This window comes from Pristis pectinata, chromosome 22, assembly GCF_009764475.1.
Source record: "Pristis pectinata isolate sPriPec2 chromosome 22, sPriPec2.1.pri, whole genome shotgun sequence".
Lineage (NCBI taxonomy): Eukaryota > Metazoa > Chordata > Chondrichthyes > Rhinopristiformes > Pristidae > Pristis > Pristis pectinata.
In genome coordinates this window covers 3,650,562-3,659,357 of record NC_067426.1, presented here as the reverse complement: position 1 = coordinate 3,659,357, position 8,796 = coordinate 3,650,562, and positions in this window count along the sequence as shown.

Genomic DNA, 8,796 nt, shown 5'->3' with positions numbered 1-8,796 from the left:
ACCCCTCCCTGTTTGCGTCCCTTGAAGCCGATTGGCAGCGGCTGAAATACGCTCAACCAATGAGGACTGGCTGGAGATGGATACAAGGCAACGTTGACCTGCATGATGTATCAATGTAACCGACCCATCCAGCAGCCAAGGACGACCTCAAGCTTCTCATTGGCATCGTCGTGAGCCAATGATGTCCTGCTAGCAACAACATTTCTCCTCCCCCAAGAGGCTGCTAATTCAACTACACAGACTCATTTCTACATCGCCAATCACCGTCTCGATACAGGAGACCTGCTTCAGTCACTGCCGTAATGTGGGGAATCTGTGCATAGCAAAGTTACCACAAGCAGCAGTATGATATTCCCCAGCTACTTTCCTCTAATTAGTATAGAGTATTGGCCAGGGCGGGGATAATACAAGGTCACAACAGCGACCGAAATCTTTAACAGGGTTGTTATCGTCCTATTTGAACCGGGTGTCCAATATTTAATATTTCACTTCCTTCCATCTAGTCCATCTTCACTGTGCATTGCATCAGGAAGGCGAACATTATCGTCAAGGATACCTGCCACTCTGGCCGGTACCTTTTCTGCAAAGCAATCTTGAAAGCCCAAGCGTCCAGACTCAACAGCTCCTTCCCACTGCCAGATTTCTGAACCAGCCCCCTTTCACACCCTTCTCCGTGCTGCTGCCACGTTCGAGCCTCAATGCTACCCCTTCCGTTACTGTCACGTTAGCACTGCCTTTGGCACCACTTCAGTTTGCATTTAATATTCTGCATAATTCTCTCCAACATCTATAGCAAGTTGCCTGTACAATTTTTGACCTGCATTCCCAATTGAAATGGAGCCCTGGCTGTCCCCGACAGCCACAAGAGTCCAGGATTCCACGGTCAGTAGTGACTACAGTTGGCCTCCTGTCCGACCTGCCAATCATCAAAACTGGTCTTGGAGGGAGGACCTCAGGAACGGCCAGAATCCTTCCTGGTGAGAAGGAAATCCCGCCTACAACCAACAATACACTGAAGTAGAAAGTTGGCCACCTGAAACACAGCTGGGGCCTCAATGCACTCTCTTTTCTGGAACTCTACTTAAAGCAGTGTGACACTCCCTCTCAGTAGTGCAACAGCCTCAGACTAGATTTATGCGCTCCTGTCTTGAGACCGATTCCAATGCTGATTTGGTACATTCTCCCCTTTCATCCTCCTTCAACATCTTGCCCACTCTTCATTCTGCCATCTACACAGACACCCCGTCCAGCAACAACTCCCCCCCCCCCCATCTCCAAGTCAGCTTGAGCATTCCCAAGGAATTCCTTCAAGTATATAGTTACATGCCAACAACAACCTGACCACTTTCCCTGACCCATTCCCAGCTTTTGCATCAACCAGTTTCCTCAAGCTAAACTTCACCTTGCACAACCCCTTTCAAAGCCCATCTAATCGTTTGAGTTCTGTACACCAGATGCATCTGCAGCTCCACACTTTACCAACTTCCACTCCACTTTATGCCAGTCCTACTTCATTTGGACCCCAAATCTCTGGCCCTAGCTTCTTGCTGTTAAGCAGCATTGATTTTTCAGATCCAATGTCAACTTGACACTTGTCAAATTAAATGCTTCCTGCTGGTTTTGTTCACTCACCTGTTAGTTGTGTCTTTGCAACTTTCTACTCCATCTGTACTCAAGATCGTGCATTCCATTGAGTGTTCCTGGATGCAAAGGCTTTAATTTCTCTTAAAATTTTAAATACTGTGAAATGTGCAGATGCTGTGGGGACATTAGCTTTCCCTGCTCATTTCAATAGACATTCATTCTTCCCATCCCTTCTTTGGTTAGCAAAAATAGGTTTCATGTGGAAGCTTCTTAAATCCAGTGACTATCACCCTCCAAAAATGAGGGCAAATTAATTACAAAACATTCAGTAGGTTTATTCCACTTGAAGTACCCTTCACATATTCACACCGGCTCACTCCAAGCAGCCCAACTTTGGACAAATGCTCACTTTGTCCCCAAGGCATTTCAGAAACTTTCCAACAAATGACAAAATCTATTGGATTATAGTTTCTTTTTAGTACTTAATATCATTAACAGTTTTCAGACCAAGGGGACAATTCAAGTTTGCTCTGGAAGCTTTCTCCATGTTCTTGAAACTGCACATGCTGGCATTTGATTCCAGGATATCAATGCTTGAGAAAATACCCCCTGTATCTAGCCTGGCTCTTGAATTTCCCCTGCAGGAATCCAGTAGTACACAATTAGAATGACTAACATTAAACCTTTAGTTCCTTAGAGCTCAAGTCCTGTTTCCCCCAATTCCACTGGCTCACAGCCACTTTGTACATTGTGTAGGACATAATATTTTGAAAGTCAAGATGCACTGCCAATCAGGTTTCAACCATCCATTGTCTGTAATATCCACATAAACAACCAAGTAGATCTTCAGGAGCCAATGAAAGCAAATTGCAGATGCTGGAAATCTAAAATTAAAACAATGCTGAGAACAGTCAGCAGGTCCAGCCACGTATGGGAAGGAGAGTTAGTGCTTCACGTCAATGATCTTTCATTGCAATCCAACCCAGTATTTCTGGCATTTTCTGTATTTATTCTTCAGAAGCCATGCTGAAACTCACTAATAACCCAACTATCTTGCATATAATTGGGCAGTGCTTCTGTTTATGACCCAAGTCTGACAGAGGGATGAAGGTTATTGCCTTCTTTATATACCAGCACACTGGCTTCTTGCCAGATCACTGGACCCACAGACCCCAGGGAGTCAACAATGGCCCTAAAGTACATCTTGGAATACTCTTACAGAAATGAAATACTGCAGTGACCAGATTTTGGAAATCCTTCTCTATCTAGGATTAAGTTTGTAACTACTTCAAGTGCAGGAATTATTTCTACAGGATCTTCAGCTACTTATCTGTTCTAATTACTATTTGAAACCTTGCACACTCCAAAATCCTTGTGCAACACTTTAGTGGGCTTATATAGAGACTTTAATGGTCTTCTAAACATGGTTGAAGACCAGCTATAATACCAATGTTACTTTTCACCAGTGCCTTCTGAGCCAACTATACAGTTTTGACTGCCACCACCAAATTCTGCCCTTAAACTAGTAAGGAAACTTGCTGTAGCAACAAAAGGCACTGGAGGAACTCAGCAGGTCAAGCAGCATCTATGGAGGGAAATGGACAATTGATGTTTCAAGTTGAGACCCTTCATCTGGACTGGGGTGTCTCGACCCAAAATGTTGACTGTCCATTTCTCTCTATAACGCTGCCCAACTGGTTGAGTTCCTCCAGCACTGCATTGCTCCAGATTTCCAGCATCTGGAGTCTCTTCTCTACAAAAACTTGCTGCAAAGTTCTGATCAAATGCAATTTGTTTTACCACTTGCAGTTACTTCAACTTCAGGGAGCAGTGCAGCTCTTATTTTTAAAAAGCTTACAATAGTTTTAGAATAAATTTGCAACTTTGTAGGTTTAGTACCCAAATACCAGTTATGAATCAGCCAGCATCTGGTTGATGTCTGCTCTAATAACCATCTCCCGTAAATTTTTTTTGACTCAGCCTCCAGGGGAATTTCAGTTTGTATGCATGATGTACAACATTTCCAGTATTTTCCAAGGGTTCTTTTTCAAAAAAAAGATTTTTTCCTTTTACATTTGATCATTAAAAAGGGATATTATGCTCAAAGTCTAATCTTCAAACTACAATTCTCAAACTGATAAGTTCCTCAAAAGATTAATTGAGGAAACAAACAAAACTGGTCACAGAATGGTTCAACCAGAATCCATACATTGAGTAAACAGGGGAAAAATAAAATAATGGATTACAAATGAAGTGAAAGTCAGACGAATGCAGGAAGTGGATTTTTAGGTCAAAGAAAATTTGCAGATGCTGGCAATCTAAAATAATAGTTCCCATGTGCATTATACAGCACATCTGCAAACCCATGCTGAAGATGGACAGGGACAAGCACAGAGAGGACGGGAAGGTGTTTAATTGGGGAAAGGCGAATTATGAGGCTATAAGGCGAGAACTTGAGTGTGAATTGGGATGACATTTTTGAAGGGAAATGTACTATAGAGATGTGGTCGATATTCAGGGATCTCTTGCAGGATGTTAGGGATAAATTTGTTCTGGTGAGGCAGAGAAGGAATGGCAGGGTGAAGGAACCGTGGGTGACAAGAGAAGTGGAACAACTAGTTAGGTAGGCAGCGACAGCATACATAAGGTGTAAGCAGCAAGGATCAGACAGGGTTCATGAGGAATATAGAGTAGCAAGGAGGGAACTAAAGAAGGGGCTGAGGAGAGCAAGAAGGGGACATGAAAAGGCTTTGGCGAGTAGGGTTAAGGAGAATCCCAAGGCTTTTTACTTGTATGTGAAGAGCAGAAGGATGGCTAGAGTAAAGTTAGGTCTGATTAAAGACAAAAGTGGGAAGCTGTGAAAGTGGGTGAAGTATTCACCAAGGAGAGGGGTCTTGATGATGCTGAGGACAGTGTTGGCAAGGGTAATGTTCTAGAGTATGTAGATATACAGAGAGCATATGTTGGAGCTGTTAGAAAATATTAGGGCAGGTAAGTCCCTGGGGCCTGACGGGATATTCCCCAGGCTGCTTCGTGAGGAGAGGGAGGAGATTGCTGAGCCGTTGGCTAGGATCTTTGAGTCCTCATTGTCCGTGGGGATGGTACCGGAGGATTGGAGGGTGGCGAATGTTGTCCCCTTATTCAAAAAAGGTAGTAGGGATAGTCCAGGGAATTACAGGCCAGTGAGCCTTACGTCTGTGGTGGGTAAGCTGCTAGAAAGGATTCTAAGAGATAGGATCTATGATCATTTAGAGAATCATGGACTGATTAGGGACAGCCAGCATGGATTTGTGAAGGGAAGATCTTGCCTCAAGCCTGATAGGGTTCTTTGAGGAGGTGACCAGACAGATTGATGAGGGTAGTGCAGTAAATGTGGTCTACATGGATTTTAGTAAGGCGTTTGACAAGGTTCCACATGGGAGGCTTCTTCAGAAGGTCAGAGGGCATGGGATCCAGGGAGGCTTGGCCGTGTGGATTCAGAGCTGGCTTGCCTGTAGAAAGCAGAGGGTTGTGGTGGAGGGAGTGCATTCGGATTGGAGGGCTGTGACTAGTGGTGTCCCACAGGGATCGGTTCTGGGATCTGTACTTTGTGATATTTATTAACGACTTGGATGAGGGGGTAGAAGGGTGGGTTAGCAAGTTTGCAGACGACACAAAGGTCAGTGGTTTTGTGGATAGTGTGGAGGGCTGTCGAAGCTTACAGAAGGATATTGATAGGATGCAGAGCTGGGCTGACAAGTGGCAGATGGCGTTCAATCCAGACAAGTGTGAAATGGTACATTTTGGAAGGACAAACTCCAAGGTGGAGTACAAGGTAAATGGCAGGATTCTGGGCAGTGTAGAGGAGCAGAGGGATCTGGGGGTTCATATCCAGAAATCACAAAGTTGCCACACAGGTGGATAGGGTAGTTAAGAAAGCTTATGGGATGTTAGCTTTCATAAGTCGTGGGATCGAGTTTAAGAGCCGCAAAGTAATGATGCAGCTTTACAAAACTCTGGTTAGACCACACTTGGAGTACTGTGTCCAGTTCTGGTCGCCTCATTATAGGAAGGATGTGGAGGTGTTGGAAAGGGTGCAGAGGAGATCTACCAGGATGCTGCCTGGATTAGAGAGCATGGATTATGAGGAGAGACTAAAGGAGCTAGGGCTTTACTCATTGGAGAGAAGGAGGACAAGGGGAGACATGATAGAGGTATACAAAATATTAAGAGGAATAGAGTGGACAGCCAGCACCTCTTTCCCAGGGCACCAATGCTCAATACAGAGGGCATGGCTTTAAGGTAATGGGTGAGAAGTTCAAGGGAGACATCAGGAGGGAGGTTTTTCCACCCAGAGAGTGGTTGGTGCATGGAATGCACTGCCTGGGGTGGTGGAGGCTGATACATTGGTCAAGCTCAGGAGATTGTTAGATAAGCATATGGAGGAATTTAAGATAGAGGGATTTGTGGGAGGAAGGGTTAGATAGTCTTAGGAGTGGTTTGAAGGTCAGCACAACATGGTGGGCCGAAGGGCCTGTACTGTTCTATGAATTTTAAGCTCTGAATCTCCAGTCAAAAACTAAACAGTCAGTAGATGTGGGTACATTACAGGAGGAGGTCTCCAGTTGACCACTGTGCACGTGACATCCTTTGATGATTTAATGACTCCCACTCCCTGCTCTTCCCATTAGCCTTCTAAAATACTTCCAAGAACTCATCCAACTTCCTTTCAAAAGGAGTGGCTGAAATTGTTTTGACTGCCCATTTCAGACTGATCTGCAGATCACAACTTGCTGTGTAAAATCATTCCTCTCAAGTGAGCAATTACTTAGATGAGATTTCAGGCAGCTCCAGGAATAAAGGACACATACCCAGGCAAATTGGAAGAGACAGAAAAGTGTAGTAATACACCTCAAGCATTAAGTGATTAACATTTAAAAAAGCTGGTGCATTTAATTGAAATAGTACAATTGCTCAAATCAGTGTTCTGAATTAAAATCTGCTCCAGATAGACTAGCACAGAAATCCAGGCTAACGTGCAGCACAGAGGTCACCTCACACTGTCTGAGGTGCCCTCTTGGATGAGAAACTGAGGCCTTACCTACAGCTTCACTTGAATCTAAGCGTTTCCAAATCTATTTTGAACAGCTGGAGAGTCCTCTAGTTTCCTTGACGACATGTATCATCTGTGTTAATAAACACCCAGATTATCTGGATATTATTGCAGTAGTGTTAGAAGGAGCTTGCTCACAATAGCATTTGTGCCTAGAGTCATACAGCAGAGAAATGGGCCCTTCGGTCCAACTGGTCCATGCCGACCAAGATTCCCATCCAAGCTAGTCCTATTCTCCCATGTTTTGCTCATATCCCTAAACCTTTCCTATTCATGTACCTGTCCAAAGCACCTTTTAAATATTAATGCATCTTCCTCAACCAGTTTCTCTGGCAGCTCATTCCATATACTGGCCACTCTCTGGGTGAAAACGTTGCCCCTCAGGTTCCTATAAAAATCTCTCCCCTCAAACCTATGCCCTCTAGTTCTTGATTCCCCAATCCTGAGGAAAAGGACCGCATTAGCCCCCCATCTATTCCCCTCAAATTTTATACACCAAGATCACCCCTCACTCTCCTATACTCCAATGAAAAAAAAGTCCCAACCTGTTCAACTTCTCTTTGTAACTCAGTCCCTCAAGTCCTGGCAAAATCCTTGTAAATCTCCTCTGCATTCTCTCCAGCTTAATGGGATCTTTCCTATATTTACTGACAACACTTCCAAAGTTCTTGCATTGTCATTAAGGGTCTGGATGTCCTTAAAAGAGATGTGAAAGGAACTACAGAAATGCAAGTCTTTATTTATAACTACACCAAGTTTCACTGTGCAATTCAAGACTATTCCGACAAAATAACTTGAGTGCACTTAACATTGCAAAAAGAGGACAGCATGTGCTTTAATATATCCGGAGAGCAGATAGTGTGGCTGTCAAGTATGGGGTTGTGCAGCTGCAGAGAAAACAAGGGCATGCGAGAGAGTGGGAGTTCTGTGCCTGCAGAGACACGATAAGGAAAGACCATTGGGCAGCTGCAAATGTTGCAGCCGGAGAGATAGGCCATGAAAAACAGTGGCAACAAGCACCACACTGAATTCAGGAAAGAGAAGGAGATAAGGGGAAGTAGCAAAGGCTGTAATCAACAAAGTGGGGGGAAACAAAGCATGATTGAACAATCTTGCATACAGAGTTGCTCATCCCCATTTCCCACTGATTCTCTGCTGTCACTTATCCCAAGTGTCACCTTTGCTGCAGTATAGTTGTGCCAAAGTCCTTCCCATTCTACATGTTACTTGCCTCAACTACAATTCACACAGTGAGGTTCTTCAGTCACTCGGGCAATAGCACCATGAAAGCAGAGAGCTTCACCAAAACAGCAGGCAAACTAAAACTGTACATAGCAAAGTGCAGTTGATTTCTTAGTGTCTGCTGAGCAGATTTAACAATGGACACTGCACAAGAAACAGAAGACATCCTGGAGATGCCAATTGCATTTGCAACAGCCTAGAGAAGCCCACCTTTCACCCCACTACTTATGCACCATGCTACCTACACAGTTGTACTCAATTACAGTCTTGCTCATGAAAGTCACACAAAATGTTGATGCAATCTGCAAGATTTTTGCTTCTGAAAGCATCTTTTCCATTGAAGATTATTCTCTTACAGCTGTACTGATGGCATTTCCTCTTACAGCTGTACTGATCTCTGAACAGACGGACAAGTGATAAAGTGGCAGTTAACACATCATTCCAAAAGCAATGCTGCCAGAGAAAGGGAATGTTAGTTACAATGCTTGGGCCATTAAGCAATTGTTTAAAGTGATCAAATCTTGGCATATTCATAGTTGTATTTTTTTCCTCCAGATTTTAAATAGTGGTGGAAATAGTGTCAGAACAAACTATTTAATTGGAACCAGATGAAGTGTTCAGTCCATGTTTTGGAACCTCTCCTTCCTCCAACACATTGAAGAAAACAATTCAGCAGAACCCCCTTCCCTGCACCTATGTCACGGAAAGGGCACAGGCCATCAGGATTAGGAGACAAGAGGCTGCAGATGTTGGAATCTGGGAGCAACAAAATCTGCAGGAGGAACTCAGCAGGTTAAGCAGCATCTGTGGGAGGAAAGGGATTGTCAACAATTCAGGTCAAAGCCCTGCATCGGACCAGGGTCTTTACAACCAGATCT